The following is a 19,219-nucleotide window of genomic DNA, read 5'->3' on the forward strand; positions in this document are numbered from 1 at the left end:
TGTATACGCATCAAGAATGAAAATCAACCAAATAAAAGACCAACCATGGCTCTTTGCAGCTGTGAAAAAAAAGAAACAGAAACAGAACTGGTGCACAAATGAGACAGATTGATGGCACAAAGGAAAACTTGACAAAAATAAATGGGACTGCAGGAAACAATAATGATGGTGAAAAAGAGAAACAATACTAACCATTGCATCCAGTGCTCCCAAACAAAGTGATGCAGGAAGAGCATAACAAGTGAAAATAGACATGCCACCCAATAACTACTGTAGACAATAAAAAGGATTATCTATACACATACACAAGATCTTCCCATCACTATATATGGAAACTATATACTATGGGATAGGTAATGCTGATAAAATTTCAATCTAAAAACAGCAATTAGATTAAAGGGTAGGAAAAACTGGACTCAACATTTTTCTCAGACTAGGATAGAGCTCAGCAGTAGAGGATCTGCCTAGCATGCACTAAGGCCCTGGGTTCCATTCCCAGTACCACTAAAAAATAGTAGTAATACTCCACACTGTGTGAAGTAGTTCCAGGTTATAGTGAAATAAGTATCACTATATGTGAATGTATACAAACATACACATCTCCTAAAACATAAAACAAATTCTATTATATAGGTAAAGTTGAACTATATCTTATATCAATGTCTGTTCCCATCTAAATTTTAAGTCCTTGGGACAAATTTGAATTCTATTTAAGTGCCAAATTACATAGGACAGATTATTATATTTAAAGTGGTATTTTTATTGGCCAGAAAACAGGAAATCAGGGAATTCAGGAACAGAGAAAAAAAATAGTAGGACTCTTGGAGGCATTAAAAATCAACTCTAAATATGGCTTCCAAGTTAACATTACCTGAACCAAACCACCCATCTGAAATGAGACTCCAGCTAAAGTGGTGATGCTGGATATAACTGGCACCATCTTGGCCACGTGATGGATGATAGGGAATTAGATTTAACCAGTACCATCCTGTCTTCATGAAATCCCACTTCCCAGGTGATGGGCATGCCTAAGTTCCTAGAGGCAGGACCAGAACTTGGATAATAGGTTACTGGACCTGCCAATCTTGAGTCAGGACCTGTCCAATTTCCTGAGACCCTGCCCCCTGACCTGGCCCTATTTAGGCCCAGCCCAGCTCAGGCTCCATCCTTGCCCTCCTGTCCTGTCTCCTGGCTCTCCTCTGATCAACATGTCATCCCACTTCAGCTCTCTACTGTAGTTGATCTGGTTTGTTTGTATTGTTTTCCTGCTTTTCTTCTCCTTAGCTCTCATGATTAAATTTTCTAACAGTGTTAAGTGTATTTATAGGGCTGCAGGTTTTTGGGACAGGAGTCTGCTTGCAGATACCAGCTTTCTAATAAAGATTCCCAATTCGACCTCTCAAAACGTGGCTTCTGTGTTTCTCTTGACCGAATTACAAAAACCCTAAGAGAATATATCTTGACCCAAAGCTCTTCAGAGGCCTTTGCAGTCGCAAGGGTATGGGACCTACAGCAGCTAACGATATATTTTCAACTAAGTCCAGTCCAGCTCTCTCAGCCACATCTGCAGATAGATGGAGACTGAGTGTACAAGGTCAATCAAAAGACAAGGGAAAGTGACAAAAGAGGTGTTCCCAGGTGTGAGGGAGTAAAGGACCAACTGTCTATTTTCTAGATAAAGAAGGAGCAGTAGATGAACCACAGTCTGGGAACACACTTTTAGTGGCTTGAACCCATAGTGGCCTACAGAATGATTCTCTCTAGTTTGTGGGAACCATGTTTTATTTTCCCAGCAGCTGAGGAAATCACACACCATGCCATCTGATCTGCATCTACATTCACAAACCTCAAGGCTCTTCTTGCTGCATGGCAAACACACTTGTCTTCTGCCACTCTCCTATCTCATATCTCTTTGCTCAAACATCCTTCATCTTCTCCCCTTCCATCTGACCACATTGTTCCTGCTTCTGAATTGAGAAAATAAAGACACTCAGAAGAGCCCTACAAGGAGCCCTCATCTCTCCCCCACACTCAACACACACCCCATCCCCACCACTACCTGGCTACTGTCTCCCTAGCAGTATCTTCTGCTCCCCCTCCTACTGCTGCAGCTAACCTGGTTGCATTCCTTTCCAAAAACAAACTCTGTCTGTGGACATGAGGTTAAGAAATCATTCCTGCTGCTTTCTCCTCTCTCTGGCTGCTATTAACTTCTCCCTTCCCACTCAACTTCCCTCCTCAGCCTACAAATGCTCCCCCGTTAAATTTATTTACTCGCTTATTTTGGTGGTACTTGAGAACTGAACTCAGTGCTTTGCTGCCTCTTGAGGCAAACGCTCCTCCACTTGAACCATATTCCCTGTTCTTTTGTGCTTTGTTTTTGAGATAGGGTCTCTTTCCATTTTTGCCTGAACTAGCTTAGATCACAATCCTCCTATTTACATTTCCACAACAGCCGCAATGATTGACATTCATTACTACATCTACCTATTGCAATATTAAGATGAAAACTTAAGAAAAATTTTCCCAGGATGGCCTCAAATTACAATCTTCCAAATCTCTACCTCCTGAGTAGCTAATATTACAGGCATGAGCCACTGCACTTGTCTCTCTCAGCAAGCTTTTAAAATCTGCTCTTGAGGGTCTCTACTCCTCCCAGCCTTGGCTCCTCTCATTCTACATGGAAACAAGGTCTTTCATCAAACTCTACAAGTGAATAGGGTCTTCACAATCTCCAATTTCACACTTTCCTCTGCCCTTTGTATTCAATCCAGTCAGGTCTCCGGCAATTCCACCTCATCACAGCTGTTCTTCAGCACCTCACAAAGCATAAAGTGAATGAATCTAGGGATCCAGCCTCAGAGCCCCTCACATGGAACAGCAGTGTCTCACACTACTGCTCTTCTTTCTTCTTTGGATTCCAGGACAGCATATCTCCTGTTTCCTCCCACCACTCTGGAATTCCACCATAGTTCCTCCACCCATTCTTCTTCAACATCTAGATTGCTAAACATCAGAGAGTCCCAGTATCCACTCAAACATTTTCTTCTCTTTTCCATCAATGTTCACTCCTTTGACAATTTCATAGAGGTTAAGCCTTCTGTTAGATGCAGATTCCCTGTTTTGTTCAATCTGGACTTCTACAGAGCCAATCCTAGATTTATACACAACTGCCTCACTATCAGCTCCTCTAGAATATTTAATAGACATCTCCAAGTACGCATGGCTACCACTAATCTCCAGGCATTCAGTTTCTCCATCTCACTGTGTGGAAATACAAGTTCTATGATGAAAACTGTTAACAGTCATCTTAGGCTCCATTCTTTCCACCATTTCCTTTGTGGGAACTACAAGTATACACACAGTCTCAATCACATGCACACACACATACACACTCCTTCTCTCTCTCTCACACACACACTTGTGCATGCACCCACATATACACACATTCTATATGTAATCTTTCTATAAACTCCACTGCGCCAGCCTTTAAAATACATCCCCAAATCCTATACTTTCCTTCATCTTTACTACTGCAGCCATTATCTTATTACCTTTTCTTTTGGTTGGAAATTAATCATTTAAATTGTCTCATGATTGATCTTTCTGCTTCTTTTCTTGATCCCAGCACACTGTTCTCAACTCAGTAAGCAGAGTAATTTGTAAAATGTATGCAGAACCTTGTCGTGTCTACCTTGACTCAAAACCTTCTAGGGGTTTGTCATCTCACACAGATAATTGTCTGGAAAGCTTTCCACAATCTTGTTTCCATGACCTCACCTCTCATATCTCAAATAATTAATTCTTCCATTTCTTCTTTCTGGAAATTTCTTCCCCACATGCCTACTCAAATATCTACTTGGTTCAATCGTTCCTTTCTGCAGGCCTGCGCAAATGTCATCTTTGTGGGTGATATTTATTGAATGAATGAGTCAGGCAGCAGTCATACAGCTCATGTGCTGACACAGGCCAAGCGCTGCACGCTTCTGGATCTTGTAACAGAACCATGGGCCGGGGCAAGAATCCAAACTCAAAGGGGAGAGCACAGATGTCACATTACTAGAGTGTAGCAGAACCTAGACCCCTCAATCATAGCAATGTTTTTGTCACAAAACTATGTTAAAAACAAAATAACCATAGGTATGTTTGGTGAAGATGAAATGGAACAAAGATACTGAAGTTATGTTATAGAATCTAGGGGTAGGGGGGAGAATCATCCTAATACAGTATTTTTGCTTAAGGTGTAACCTCAAGCGAGAGTCAGGCTGATGTTGTTTGCTACTGGTCCTAGAGAAAATAACAAAAGTACTTGAGAGTGAATACTTAGGAAAGCTCATTGACTTTGAAATAACAAGTCAGACAATTTTCTTGTTGATCAGGGGATAAATCACTTTGAGTCAAGCGTGCTATGAGCACTGTACAGGTTGTGTGTAATCAGGGAGGAAAACAGAAAGGAAAAGAGAAGTAGTACTCTCCACAGATAGTTTATAGAACACTTAAACTTTTCAGTAACTGAATTACAAACATCTACGTGATAGTCCCTCCTTTAAGTACATAGAAAAGAATGCTTTTCATCCTTTTCTCTTAATTCAGTATCTATTAAATTTTCTCTTCAAACCTAAATGCATAACCAATTGCAACTTGAAATGTTGTTTTTGTCGGTTTGATTTTTGATAAAAAGAAAAAATTATAATGCTACATATCACAGTTTGGTTGTTGGCAAGTGGTACAGGTTACTTAATATTTGATCATTCTGATTTCTAAGTGTGATGAATTTTTCTCCCACTCTGGAAAGCCCAGACAGCCCCCACTCCTGTACTTGTTCTGGTGCACTGTGCCTCCTGCAGCATTGCAAAGGCTTCTGGAACATGGGAACATCTGCATTCCCTAGGGGAAGGTGGAAAGAAGGTTAAAGAAGAGTCTAAAGGGGTCTCCCAGATCATAGTTAAACCATGAAAGAGCAGTAGCCATCTACCAGGGAAATTTGGTGAAGAGAAGGGTCAGCTTCATTTGCAATCTAGCCCTTAAAAGTGACCAGCTATGGCCTGAGCAAGGCTTCTTGCTCTCTGTTGGCCCGTAATAGCTTTCCGCCCTGTCCCTGTGTCTCAACCACCTTACGGGGAACTCTGCCAGCACAAACTGCATCTCGAGCATTCAATAACTAGCACTCATCTGTGCACATAGAAAACATTCAAAACATTATTAATTGAGATGGAAGTAAGATTTTTCATTTGGTGGCTCTTTAACAATTATATTATTCTGGCCAATCGCATATACTGTTTGTCAGATTTCATTCCTGTTTTTTCAAAAACACACAAATGCTGTCGTTAAACACGCAAATGCTGTCATTTCTAATTCAAATGTGATAGCTACGAATTTCCCTGTATTTAATTCAGAGTTACATCACTTGTCTCATGATACAAATGTTAAAGGTTACCAATTTACCACTTTGTATTAGATTACAAATTGGCCTTGAAGAAGGTTTTTTATAAAACTATTACCCAAGTTCTATAAGGTGTAATTAAATAAGTCAAACAGCCCTCAGGGACCTCTTACTTTAAAATGAAATTTCAGAGCCAAAGAGTGCCTGTAACCTTTACTGAAGTCATGTTTACAGTGTTACTCTGAACTTAAACTAATCAGATCTCCACAGAAGAGGCTAGTAACACTCATTGATATGAGCACTTGGGTTTCTCACTCCCATCCAAAAAGATCAATATGGAAATTATTGTAAAACAAATTGTGCTTTGCAAAGGGAATTCAGAAGCTGAAAGTAGAGCTCTATCGGTGACTCAAGGGTAGAACAGCCTGTAGGCTGCTTTGTCATCATCTCAAGCTTCAGGCAGTCTGAAGACGAAAGAAAATTAAGAAATCTTTCTAAGGTGGCCACACTACCCAGACCCAGATCTAAGAGATCTTGTAACCAAGGCCCCAGGGGCACATGACAATTAAGAGAGTTCCCCTTTGTAGCACTGCCAAATTATTTTATGACATACAAGTTATCCACGTAAAAACCATGCATACATACCTACATCTATAGACAGATCATACACACACACACACACACACACACACACACACACGCACGCATGGTTTAGTGTTGGCTGTGTGTCTAAAACTATCTCAAATCAACTTTTCTCTACAAATATCTGTAAGCACAGGATCAGAAGAATGGATTTTTACATCTCTTTATGGCCTTGCACATGCTGGATAATCTTAATTTAAAAAAACAACAACATAGCTCTTCATATGTAAACAGAAAATGTGATTCTATGCTGAGTGACTTCTGAAGATGACTGTCTGAAAGCCTGTGAATCACTGAAAGTCTGACACTGGAGAAAAGTGTGTTGTTCTGACTGGTCTCCTAGTACAAGATTTGTTACACACAAGCAGACCTAAAGACAATACTATTGTGGTCACTTAAAACAGAGGCACTGAAATGATAAAACACATATACAGTCAGCCCCTAAGAAGAGGAATGCTTAAGTAGGAAGGGACCCAATGGTATCGGTGAACTATGCTCACTGCTTCCACCTCAACTTCAACCCATCCTACACAGCTACTATGCCAGGCATAGTTTCATGAAACTCTCATTTTCTTGTCTCATTTCTCTTATTAAAAGACTTAATTTCAGGGGCTGGGGATATGGCCTAGTGGCAAGAGTGCCTGCCTCATATACATGAGGCCCTGGGTTCGATTCCCCAGCACCACATATACAGAAAATGGCCAGAAGTGGCGCTGTGGCTCAAGTGGCACAGTGCTGGCCTTGAGCAAAAAGAAGCCAGGGACAGTGCTCAGGCCCAGAGTCCAAGCCCCAGGACTGGCCAAAAAAAAAAAAAAAGACTTAATTTCTCATTTTTAGGAAATTATATCTAAATTCCATTTTTTGACTGACTTGTTAAACCTAGCACAATTGCAGATATTACATCTGATTTCTTATCCAATTATCAGGGCCTCTTAGATGTCATAATAAAAAAACAACACTGAACCAATATTGTATTTGTTTAGGCTGATCAAGTTCTTTCAGCATATAACAATCCCAAATCACCAGGCACCAATGACTCAAGCATATAATCCTAGCTATTCAGAGGCTAAGATCTGAGGATCACAGTTTGAAGCCAGCCTGGGCAATGTGAGACTCTTACCTCTAATTAACTACCAAGAAGCTAGAAGTGGAGCTATGACTCAAGTGGTAGAGTACTGGCACTGAGCAAAAAGAAACTCAGGGACAGCACCCAGGCGAGGGGGAGGAGGAAGGGAGGGGGAGGGAGGAGGAGGGGGAGGAAGGGAGGAGGAGGGAGGGGAGGAGGAAGAGGGTGTGGGGAGGAGGAGGAGGAAGGGGAGAAGGAGGAGGAGGAGGGTGGGGAGAGGAGGAATCTAAAGTAGTGTTCTAGGAGCCACTGGGGCTTCCTCCTTTGTTAAACTTTCTCTAATTCCCATCCTTACTAACTACATTGATGGGAATTTGTAAAATGCCAAACCAAAGTCTTTATTATACAGTCTCAATTAGATTTCACAAAGCCTTGTTTTAGGACTATATATACCCATTACTGCCTAGATGTCAGCTGCAGTGTACTCACATGAAAGGATTGTTGATATGTATGAAAATAAATGAACTTACAATGCTCTGCAGACAAAGTAGTCCCTGAAAGATGACTTTATTCCCTAAAACTTATGAATATATTACTTTCTAAGATATATAGGTACTTTGCAAATGATACTGGGAGACTAGTCTGGATTTTTTTGAGTGAATTCAACCTAATCATGTTTGTTCTACAAGCGCACTGAGGTAGCAGAGAGCAATAGTATACCCCCCACCCCACTGCAGGGCTGTAGCAGCAGTCACTGGACATATGTAAAGGCCAAGACAGAATGTGAACAGCCAAGAGAAGCAAAGACAAGCCCCAGCCAGGAGACATCAGAAAAACATAGGCTCCATTCCAGAGTCACAAGGAACTGACTTCAAGCATTATTCATGATCATGGAAACAGTTTTTCTTCAGAACAGCCACAGAGAACAGATCAACCACCAGATCACCCTGTGGTGCCTTTATTTTCATCTGTGGGACTCTAAGTGGAAGCACAAGTTGAGATGCATGGACCTAGATTGATCTATAGAACTATAGAAGAATAAATGTGCTTTGCCTTAAGCTGCTCAATTTATAGTAATTTATTATAGTAGCAATAGGAAAGTAACCTGTGTACAAGCATACCTATGCCAAGTCAAGCCAGGAAGTAGTCAGAACAAAATGTCATTTCAGACATGCTACCCAAACACAAGTGATTTATTAAATGCTAGTCAGATGCATGTCAGATGAAGAAGGGTCAATGTGCACACCAGAACAGGGATGATGAGTTAATGTTTTCACTCCTATAGGGAAAAACTTAGTAAGAGTGAGATTCCCAGAGCCAATGTGAATTTTAAAGTCAATATGGCAAACATATTAAGACAATAGCACATGACAGATTATCAGGTTCAATTGTCCTTTATATAAGACAAGATATTCACATTAAAATGTCCAAACATTTAGGAAAAACATCCCCCTGTGATCAAATGGTTTTCCTTAAATGGGAGCAGGGGAACAATCTGCACCAAAAAAACAAAACAAAGTTAAACAGCTGTAGACAGAAATGGGGAAAATAGCCTCAATACTAACATTATCCCAACACGATGACCCCTAAAAAGCTCAATGGAGCAATAGGAAGTTGCGCAAAACACTTTTCCTTAAATTGACAAGGTAGTTGCAGATGATTCAATGAAGCAGATAGGATTTAACCAAAAACTCTAGAAAAATACATAGAGTAAAACCATGAAATTTGTTGGTGAAATCTTTGAAACCATGTTAAAAAATTACCATGCCAAAGACAGCTACACAAAAACAGATCCAGAAAAGATTGTGGTACCTTATATACAGTATTTTTATCTGCCTCACTCACACAGGGCAAAAATGTCAGTTCAGGCAATTAACCTTTAATGACATTTAAATAATTATAAGTAACCTTTTTTTTACAAATGTATAATAATATGATAAAAGAAAAAGCCTTGGGAAAGAGAAAAACACATCGCACATGGAAAGTCACCCATAGCCCCAAAACTAGAGCAAATTTTTGGTGCCTCAGGGCTTTTTAACTCATAAGAAAGATGGGTATAGGAACCATACTCAACTCATCAGATCAGGTAATACATGATTTATATGCATAGCTTAAAATAGTGCTCACAACATAAGAAGCAGTGTAGGGTACAAATTTCAACTATTAGTTGTTATTGTCACTATTGCCTACAAAAAAAATTGTCCAGAAACAAAATTATTGGGTAGAAAAGCTCAGATTTTAGAATTTTATGTAACTGTGTTACCTTTTTTATAGAAATAGTAGTTCTAAACAGTCAACCTTGAAGAAAATACTTTGTTTCATACCAACAACACTACATGTAAATTCATTTACCTCTTTACACATTGTTAGAAAACTTCAACCAAAAGACAAAATGTTCCAAAATATACAAACTAGTCAAATAATCATCAAAGATTAAAATATGTAGTCTATTACATTAAGATTGCATAATACCAAGGAAGTTTCTGGAAAGGTAAACTATACTATCAGCTGCTAGAATGGCATTATTGGTGATGACCTAGAAAAAATCACAGAGAACTCTCCAGATGTTCTGGGAAAATGAAATCTTTGTTGGCATAAAACCCCAGTTTGATGGATTATAAAACGCAGGAAAGTGGAGAGAGATTTATCCTAAGAGTAGTGGGTATCAATATGGACAGCTTTCAGGACACACACTCAAGGTAATAACTCAACCTGACTCTAGGATGACAGTCTCTGAGCCCACAAATCGTGAAAGGTGTCACATGCACAGCTTCCTAACTTGTCATGAGCTATTTACTACTGAAAGAGACTTAGTAAGTTGCTGTAGAAAGCAAGAAAACAAACCAAACACCATCATCACGAAGAGCATGAGAAACAAAGCACTGTCCCATTTGGTCTTTTTTTTTTCCTCAAATTTTTATTATCAAACTGATGTACAGAGAGGTTACAGTTTCATATGTCAGGCATTGGATACATTTCTTGTACTGTTTGTTACCTTGTCCCTCATACTCCCCTCACTCCCCCCCCTTTCCTTTTCCCCCTATGAGGTGTTCAGTTCACTTACACCAGTTTTGCAAGTATTGCTTTTGTAGTTGTTTGTCTTTTTTTTACCCCGTGTCTCTCAATTTTGGTATTCCCTTTCGATTTCCTACTTCTAATACCAGTATACACGGTTTCCAATATACTCAGATAAGATTACAGAGATAGTGTAGGTACAACCACAGGAAGGTGATACAAGAACATCATCAATAATAGAAGCTACAGATACAGACGGACGTTCAAAGTAGTTACAAATGTGATATAACAATCGTTTCCATAACATGGAGTTTATTTCACTTAGCATCATCTTATGTGTTCATAAGGGTACAGCTATTGGGCTCTTGTGATGCTCTGCTATGACTTGCCTAAACCTGTACTAATTATTCCCAATAAGGGAGACCATAGAGTCCATGTTTCTTTGGGTCTGGCTCACTTCACTTAGTATAATTTTTTCCAAGTCCTTCCATTTCCTTACAAATGGGAAAATGTCATTCTTTCTGATAGAGGCATAAAATTCCATTGTGTATATGTACCACATTTTCCTGATCCATTCGTCTGAGGGGCATCTGGGTTGGTTCCAGATTCTCGCTATGACAAATTGTGCTGCAATGAACATGGTGGCATTACTGTGATTTTGTTTTTGGTCTTTTGGATAGATACCCAAAAGTGGGTGGAGCTATAGTATAATTCTATCTCAATTACTAAACATGTGACATGGGGAGATGGTGTGCATCAGGGAAAACAAGTCCAACTAAGAGGACATAAAAGGTAGACTAGAAGCATCAATGCTCCACGAAACAGAGGAGTTCCAAGGGCATGACTGATGCTTCAGATAACGATGACCACACTTCAGTTCTGGTCCAACTATAAAATAGTGATGACGTCACTTCCTGACATGGTTGTTGGAGCTGCCATTCTTTCAGGGGGCTCAAGAGTAAGCTCAAATCATCTAGACTAAAAACGTAACTAGTCTCCCAAAGAGCTGTCATACGTTTAAAAATGGCATGTTCATCACTACATTAGAGTCCACAGAAAAATTGGGGCTTGTCTGCCATAACATTAAATCTCTGAGAAAACACAATCAAAAAGAGACACTTTCACCATCCACCCTGCCTCCTAAAATAGTCTCTGGTTGTCAACACCAGAGAACTAACAGCAGTCTGATATGACCCAACATGGAGCTGTGTATATTCTTCACATGTCCCCAAATTATGGGTAATGATTTCTATTACAGTTAATGAATTCTTAGCAAAGTAAGTGCTTTTTCTGAATGATTTTATATCAATTTCTTTTAAAGTAAAAATGTCTCCTACTGGATATCTTTTAAATTCCTAATTGTCAGACAATAACTAGGGTTATTTGCACTAGACTTTCAAGAACTTTTCCATATTACCATTTAAAGAAATCCATAATAATTTATCCAAAAGACTATTACACCATTTTTAGAACACTTTTTGAAGACATTGTTAGTAGTGCAGTAGAAAACAAATCCCTTACCAGGTCATGAAACTTCTAAAAATAATTTAGGTAACAGGAGGATGTTTTCACAAAAGATTTGACAATTGTTTCTTGAAATATAAAACGAGCCTTTTCAGCATTTTGAAGTAAAATATTTTTATATTTATTATACACTTTTGTTTGTTTTGGGTGATCCTGATATAGGGCCTCACTGGTTGTTAAACAGGCCTGTACCATGATCCTATTTACATTTCTCATATTTCTGGGATATCAGGCGTGTGACACCATGCCCAGCTATTGGTACAGATGGGGTCTCACTAGTGTTTTGCCTGAGCTGGTCCAGAACTGCACTTCTGTTTTCCACCTTTCAAGTAGCTGATATTATAGGTGTGAGTCATCATGTCTACCTGTATTTTTCTACTGCTTGTTTTAAATAATTTAACATTATAAAGTAAGTATCACCCAATAGGATGGGATAGCGTAGGCAGTTTCTATGCAAGGATTTGTGTGCATGTGTATGTATGTATGTGCACAACATACAAACATATAAAGTATACATACTATATACAATATGTTATCTATAATAATACATCTATATGTGTATATATTTTATACATATAATTCATATTAAACACTACATATACATGACTTTTTTATTAAACTTTTTTCTTTATTGTCAAAGTGTGGTACAGAGGGGTTACAGATTCATATGTAAGACAGTGAGTACATTTGTTGTTCAACTTGTTACCTCCTCCCTCATTTTTCTCCCACATTCCAGGTTTCATTATGAAGCCCAGGCTAACCATGAACTCAAGATCCTCTTGCCTCAGTTGAAATAATACTGGACAAGACTATGCTCAGCCCAACGTCCATTTTTAAAATATATCAAAAAACAAGAAAATATCTTTTGGATTAAAATATAAAACAGAGTTCTCAGTTCTTTTTTCAAATTTATATACTAAATATTTAACTCTTTGTTCTCATCTGATAAATTATACATATAAAACAATTACAGTAATGAAGTAGCTTTTGTAAAAAGTCCTAATTATAATACACAATAAAATTTCAAATGTCACAAGTGAATTTTTCAGTTGAATCTCTTCTGTACATTGAAGAATATTTTTTCATTGTTTTATTTTCAGTTTATTTAATAAAATAATTTATGTCTTTTGAGACTGTATGGCTTATATAAAGAAAAAAAAAAACCAGTTCAACACAGAAGGCAAAATTTGTATCAACATTTCTTGTTGGCGTACTGCAATTTCTTGTTACCTTCTACAATTCTAAACTATTTCCAAATGTTTAAACATGAAAGTTATTCTTTCAGTTCTAAATTCTTCAAGACAAAATCTGTATATTTTAACAATACATTCTAGATTACTGAGGGCATTTAATACTATTCTTAAAAAGAAACAGCTCTACAATAGAAGGTAGAGAGTTCAAGGTCAGCTGGAGTATATAGTGAGACCCTGTCTCAAAAAAAAAAAAAAAGATTATCTCTAAACATGTTAAATGTTTCTGAAAGCAATTTACGATTAAGAGTTACACACAGCTTGAGTCCTGACATCATCACATCACTACCAGAAAAGCATCATCCAGGACCTTACATACATGTGCCTGTGCTAGGCAATGGCTAAGGATGCTACTTCTGTAAACAGTACTGGTCACAAGTGTCTCACTTTCTGAATGCAATTTAGATAGAGAAAAGAATGACTTTTTCTAAGACCTGAGATTCTTTCCTCTTAGGGACCTTTATTCAGCATTGGCCACAGAGGGGTTAAAAAGTCAGTTCTGGGTCACAGCCCTGCTCAGTTTCAAAAAGTTGTTTACCAATAACAGAATGAAAAGTAACTGTGCCTGTAGGTTTGTTTCTTCCCTGCCTAGTCCAGATGACCCAAACTCTCACTGCATCCTCCATCCCACAGAGTTTAAGGAATGATGCTGGGGAACAGAAGTTGCAGAGGCATCTTCCAAGTCTAATAATGCTTCACATTCAGGGTGAGGAAGCTTTGGGAATTATTTATCTGATTAGTGTTAGAAATAGGTCTTTGCTTTTATTATGCTTTAATATTTTTGGAGATATGTGTGTATACTATTTTGTGTGTGTACATAAATACTATATATTCTATTTTATATGTTTATATAAATGATATATGCCATTTTATATAGTTATATGTACTATATACACGCATATACATGCTTGTATATGCGTGTATTTGAATATACATATTTAAATAATGAAGCAGAAATTGCTACATAAGATGTATTTTTAACCAAAATACTTTATTTAGATGTTAAATGGAGGGAAAAAGCCATAAAATCTCAATTATTCATACAGCAGAGAAATGAAAGAAAAGAAAGTACATTGTGAAAAATGTTTGCTTCAAACAACCAAATTTAAATGGTGGCTAAAATTTTGGGGATGAGGTGAGGTAGGGGCAGCACTAGGGTCTGAACTAAAGACCTCATGCTTCCAAGGCAGGCTCTCTTCCACTGATCCAGGAATCCAAACCTAACTTGTACTAGTTATTATTATTATTTTTTTTTTTTGGCCAGTCCTGGGCCTTGGACTCAGGGCCTGAGCACTGTCCCTGGCTTCTTCCCGCTCAAGGCTAGCACTCTGCCACTTGAGCCACAGCGCCGCTTCTGGCCGTTTTCTGTATATGTGGTGCTGGAGAATCGAACCTAGGGCCTCGTGTATCCGAGGCAGGCACTCTTGCCACTAGGCTATATCCCCAGCCCTGTACTAGTTATTTTTGAGATAAGGTCATGATTCTTGCCCAAACACAAGCCTGGCCTTTGATCTGCCTATTTTATAGTTGTAGCTGAGAAAACAAGTGTGTGTCATCACCCAGCCTCTTCAATGAGATGGAATCTACTCAGGCTAGCCTGAATGATGATTTTCAGATCGGTCTCTATTACTAGACCTATAAGCTCCAGAAGCCCTTAAAAATTCTCTTTACTGGTTGAAGATGATGGGTCACACCTGTAATTACTCTGGGGGCAGAGATATTAAGGATTGGAGCATGAAGCCAAGCCAAGCAAAATGTAAGATCTAAGAGTGGTGGTGCACACCTGTGATCCTAGCTGTGAAAAGTAGAGGGATCAAGTGTAGAATGGCCTGGTTGAAAAATCCTGTTTAGAAAGAAGGTGAAGTAAAATGACGGATGCATATGTAATAAAGTAACAAAATGCATAACTAGCAACTAGGAGGCACTGAGTTCAAACCAAACACTAAAACAGAGAAAAACAACCCTTACTAGCCACTTTGATAAGCAGATTTGAGTATGCTACTAAACCTCTTTCTTTTTGCAAAAGCTGCTTCTATGCACATAGTTTCTCAGAGCATAGGGCAGCAAATCCTCGATGGGTATCTAGCATTTAGCAGCACCTCAGAAAACAAATTAAATACATCCTCCCATTCCACAGGATTATTCCTTTTAGAAAAGTTGAAATTTTATTTCCACACAAAGACCTGGACAGGTGTTTATGGAACTTGCGTTTGTAATTACAGACACTTGGAAGTAAACCAGATGTGCAGAAGTGAGTTGAACAAATAAGATTTGACACAAAGAATGATGGGAGTTTTTTTCAGCACAGAAAGAGAAAAAACACATGGAAGAACTTATATGTTTTTACTAAGGAAAAGAAGCCAGTCTGAACAGTCTGTACTAATTCCAGAAGAGAGAAGTGAAAAACTGGTGGTTCCTGGAGGTTAGGAGGAAGGGACAACCAGTTGGGGCAACAGAGGGGCTAGCAGAAGGGAAACCACTCTAAGACCCTGCAATGGTGGACACCTGCCTAGTGAGTTTGTCCAAAACTGTAGAATAAACCACACCAAGAGCAAATTCAACTCAACTGTAGACTTTAGGTGCTAAGGACATAGTGGTGCAGGTTCACTCAGGTGGGGATTGTCAGCAATGGGGAAGGCAGGAAGCACATGTGTGGAGTGGTTATGTAAGAGAAATCTCTGAGCTTTTGGCTCAGTTTTGCTATTACATCTTGACTGCTATAAAATTGATGTGTAATTAAAAATGTGAGTTCCCCAACTGAACATGGATGCACAGCCTATAATCCTAGCTACTTGGCAGGTAGATATCAGATGAGTGCAGTTTGAGGGCAACCAGGGCAGGGATAGAGTTCAAGAGACTCCATCTTGGGCTGGGGATATGGCCTAGTGGCAAGAGTGCCTGCCTCGGATACACGAGGCCCTAGGTTCGATTCCCCAGCACCACATATACAGAAAACGGCCAGAAGCGGCGCTGTGGCTCAAGCGGTAGAGTGCTAGCCTTGAGTGGGAAGAAGCCAGGGACAGTGCTCAGGCCCTGAGTCCAAGGCCCAGGACTGGCAAAAAAAAAAAAAAAAAAAAAAAAAAAAAAGAGACTCCATCTTGACCAATGGCTGGGTACAATGGCATGCACCTGTTATCTCTACTAGGGGAGAAGCACACTGGCTGGGTCAAGTGTCCAACAGCTCATCCTCAATGAGACTAGGGAGATAAGTAGGGGGATTGCAGTGCAGACAATCCCAGTGAGACACCCACTTTGAAAGTAATTAAAAAGGGGCTGGAGGTATAGCTCAAGTGGTAGAATGCCTACCTAGCAACCGAGAAGCCCTGAATTTAAACCACAGTAATACACACACACACACACACACACACACACACACACTCTCCCGCGCATGCCTCAGAACAATGAAATTATGGCTAATAGTTTATTTTTATATGCTTAAGTTAGTTATGCTTTACTAATTTTCTACAATAAGGTTGTTTTTTATAACAAGGAATTTTTAAAAATAATAGCTTGCTGAATACTGGACCTTACAATTATCCTGGAGAAACTGGAGTGTTGAGGGAATTCACGATGTTAAGCAGACAGAAATAACTGCTAAACAAACATTTTGACAAGCCATTTAACAGAGTCTGACAATCTGATTAACAAATTATACCAAGTAGTTAAGTGTTCATTAAACAGGAATATTTTAATGTGAAGGACTAAAGTATAATGACCTAGTCTACTTATTGAAATTTAAATAATTTAGGCTTCAAGGAATTGAGGTTATTTTTGAACTAGAGCTTTATTTAAAAGTCTTAGCCCTACATTATAAGGTGTAGGTCAGTGATAGAGCACTTGCCCGGTCTCCTATCCCTCTCAAACCCCTAACTCTGAAATCAAATGTTAAATCTCAGAACATATAAATATATAAAGATAATACACTGGATCTAAACTTTTAAAGATAGTAAAAATAAAGAACGTGGCCTATTTTCAAGATATACTAACATAATAAGGTGATAAATCAGAGAAGCCACATTTTGAAGGATCAAATCTTGAAAGTCTTTATTAGAATGCTAACAGTCTGTAAGCAGCCAATTGTTACAAAAGCCTGCAGCCCACAAATACACTTAACACTGTTAGGAAACAGACCAGAGAGCAAAGAAAGAACAAAAACAATAGAAACAAACCAATTCAGCTCCAATGGAGAGCTGAAGTGGGACACCATGGTGACCAGAGGTGAGCCAGAAGACAGGACACAACACATGAACACAGAGACAAGTGGCACGGTGTAATGGTGCCTATCCTCGTCTGACTATAAATACAGTCAGGGCAGGGAGTAGGGTCACAGGAAATTTCCAGTCCCAGGCACTGGACTGACAGGTTCAGTAACCTATCAGCCAAGTGCCCGCCCCTGTCTCCAGGGATCTAGGCACAACCATCACTTGAGGGAGTATAACTTCACCTTCCCCCACATATGGGGAAGATGCCAGACTTTAAAGGGACAAGCTAAGGTACCAGCAGAACTTTTCCATCTATAGAAGATAGTTCCCAACCATCCATATAGGATATACTTAGAGGCTACTCAGAGGTTGGTGATTTAAGCCATTTAGGGAGTTAATTAAGGCAGAATCAGAGCATTCTCTATATGCAAAGCTTTCCTAAGGCTTTGACATCTGCATTTCTCCAAAGCAGAGTCTTCCTAGCTCACCTTGAGCTAGACATCTGCATTCAATGAGGTCTCTTTCACTTCTAGGCTTTTCAGGTAGAGAATTTCCTCCATCTAGCAAGAGGCACTAGGATGGCTGCAAGAAGTTACTTAGACTCAGTCTCCCTGTTTCACTATACTGTAAATGCCCAACAAGAAAAAAAAATCTAGATCACCTATTATAAGGGCAGCTTATGGTGATGTCAACAGAAATATGCAGAACTCGGAGCTGTTCTTGATTGCTCTCTCTTAGATCACAAGCCCACAGTGGATTCCAGCTAGCTAGACTCATGAAGACATCCCCGCCAACCCTGCCTAATCAATCCACTGGCACCTTTGGTCTGGACTGCTAAAACAGCCCCTTATCCTGGCTTCCTGCTTTCACCCTTGCCCCCTGACTTGCTCTCTGCTTTCACAAACATCTTCCATCTTGCTCCCTCTTATCACTCCCACTTCCCCAGCCAGGTCATTTTCAGCCCTCCCTTTGAATTGCTACCCCCGTATTCACTGGCATGCCCTAACCCAGTCTCCTTGCTGGTTTCACCCTGTCCTCTTGTGTGCTTCAATAACTGCAAGGGCCCATTCCACTTCATTCTGATGACTTCTCATCTTCCTAAGGCAGAAGCCAAAACTCTTAAGAGTGCAGTGATGGTGAGCCAGTTGTCCTCCTTGTGGTTTCCTTTTCCACTCCTAACCAGTACCTCCAGCCCAAGAACACAGCACCCAGAACTGTCCTCCTGGGACCTCCCACCCACCACAGCTCCCTTCCCTGAGATCCTGCTGTGCCCAGTCCCTTTTATCAAATCAAACACTATCTCCAGGAAGCATCCCTCCCATACTCCAGTTGAAACCACAAGCCACCCCCCACCACCACTTTCTTGCAGTCTCTCCCTATCATACTAATTTCAGGTACACAATACACAGTCTACTCACTATGCTTATTGCAATGCTGTCTCTTCATTCTATCACTAAATACATTGTTGTTGAAGACAGGAAGATTGTTCTGTTTCATCCACAGATGTTTCCCAAGCTCTAGAGTTTAACTGGTCTGCAGTACAAGCTAAATGAATAAAAGTGCACAATTATAGACGCCAAAGCAAATATGTATGTATATCAAATTAAATAAGACCCCAAAAAAGTTTTAATGCTAAATTCCTCTGTTAAGACCAGTGATGCTTTTTAAGTATTCTGCTGGAGGTGATTATGCACAGATCAAAGAAAACTATACCCACTGTGAAGATCACGGGGCACTGGGATACCTGAGAAAAATGTTTGAAAGGAATTTTTCTCCAAAACTTGCCACTTATAGCCTTCAATTCTTTAAGCTATCACTCACTGTGCTAATTCTTTGAAAACATTAAAAAAGAAAACAAGAGTCAATCTAAATAATGCCACCTGACATAAACAAGAAAACACTGCAGGTCCAACAAACATAGTGAAAGGACAACTTTCTGTAGTGCAGCCACTGCCTGTGATACCTAGTATAGCAGCTGAAGTTTGTTCACATCAAGTCAATAAGGGTTGATGGGGGGCAATGGGTAGCTCCTGGGACAGTTGTGCATCCTCAGGCCTTGTCCAAGCTCCTTAGCAGGTGATCAGCAGCACACAGTGGATTGCAACTGAATTAAACACTGAAGTGAAACACTCCTTGA

The 19,219-nt window shown here is 39.5% G+C and overlaps 1 protein-coding gene across 1 annotated transcript in view; it reads right to left on the minus strand.

The window, feature by feature from the left end:
• Positions 1-19,219, minus strand: part of Sdk1 (sidekick cell adhesion molecule 1) — a 788,311-nt gene that overhangs the window by 565,451 nt on the left and 203,641 nt on the right. The window lies entirely within an intron of this gene.

This window comes from Perognathus longimembris, chromosome 1 (assembly GCF_023159225.1).
Source record: "Perognathus longimembris pacificus isolate PPM17 chromosome 1, ASM2315922v1, whole genome shotgun sequence".
Lineage (NCBI taxonomy): Eukaryota > Metazoa > Chordata > Mammalia > Rodentia > Heteromyidae > Perognathus > Perognathus longimembris.